The sequence below is a fragment of the Phyllobates terribilis genome, unplaced genomic scaffold, assembly GCF_046119375.1.
Source record: "Phyllobates terribilis strain yellow unplaced genomic scaffold, ASM4611937v1 Scaffold_6__1_contigs__length_29720123, whole genome shotgun sequence".
Taxonomy (NCBI): Eukaryota; Metazoa; Chordata; class Amphibia; order Anura; family Dendrobatidae; genus Phyllobates; species Phyllobates terribilis.
The window spans coordinates 2,344,906-2,345,988 of NW_027362766.1; positions in this window are offsets into that span (position 1 = coordinate 2,344,906).

Here is a 1,083-nt window from a genome sequence, read left to right on the forward strand (position 1 = left end):
ATAGGGCGTCACACCTCACACACAGGTCCAGAGACATCATCATCCCGGAGACCAGCAGAGGGCGTCACACCTCACACACAAGTCCAGAGACATCATCATCCCGGAGACCAGCAGAGGGCGTCACACCTCACACACAAGTCCAGAGATGTCACCACCCCGGAGACCAGCAGAGGGCATCACACCTCACACACAAGTCCAGAGATATCATCATTCCGGAGACCAGCAGAGGGCGTCACATCTCACACACAAGTCCAGAGATATCATCATCCCGAAGACCAGCAGAGGGCGTCACACCTCACACACAAGTCCAGAGACGTCATCATCCCGGAGACCAGCAGAGGGCGCCACACCTCACACACAAGTCCAGAGACATCATCATCCCGGAAATCAGCAGAGGGTGTCACACCTCACACACAAGTCCAGAGACGTCACCACCCCGGAGACCAGCAGAGGGCGTCACACCTCACACACAAGTCCAGAGACATCATCATCCCAAAGACCAGCAGAGGGCGCCACACCTCACACACAAGTCCAGTGACATCATCATCCTGGAGACCAGCAGAGGGCGTCACACCTCACACACAAGTCCAGAGACATCATCATCCCGGAGACCAGCAGAGGGCGCCACACCTCACACACAAGTCCAGAGACATGATCATCCCGGAGACCAGCAGAGGGCGTCACACCTCACACACAAGTCCAGAGATATCATCATCCAGAGAACAGCAGAGGGCATCACACCTCACACACAAGTCCAGAGATATCATCATCCCGGAGACCAGCAGAGGGTGTCACACCTCACACACAAGTCCAGAGACGTCACCACCCCGGAGACCAGCAGAGGGCGTCACACCTCACACACAAGTCCAGAGACATCATCATCCTGGAGACCAGCAGAGGGCGTCACACCTCACACACAAGTCCAGAGACATCATCATCCCGGAGACCAGCAGAGGGCGCCACACCTCACACACAAGTCCAGAGACATCATCATCCCGGAGACCAGCAGAGGGCGTCACACCTCACACACAAGTCCAGAGACATCATCATCCCGGAGACCAGCAGAGGGCGTCACATTTCACA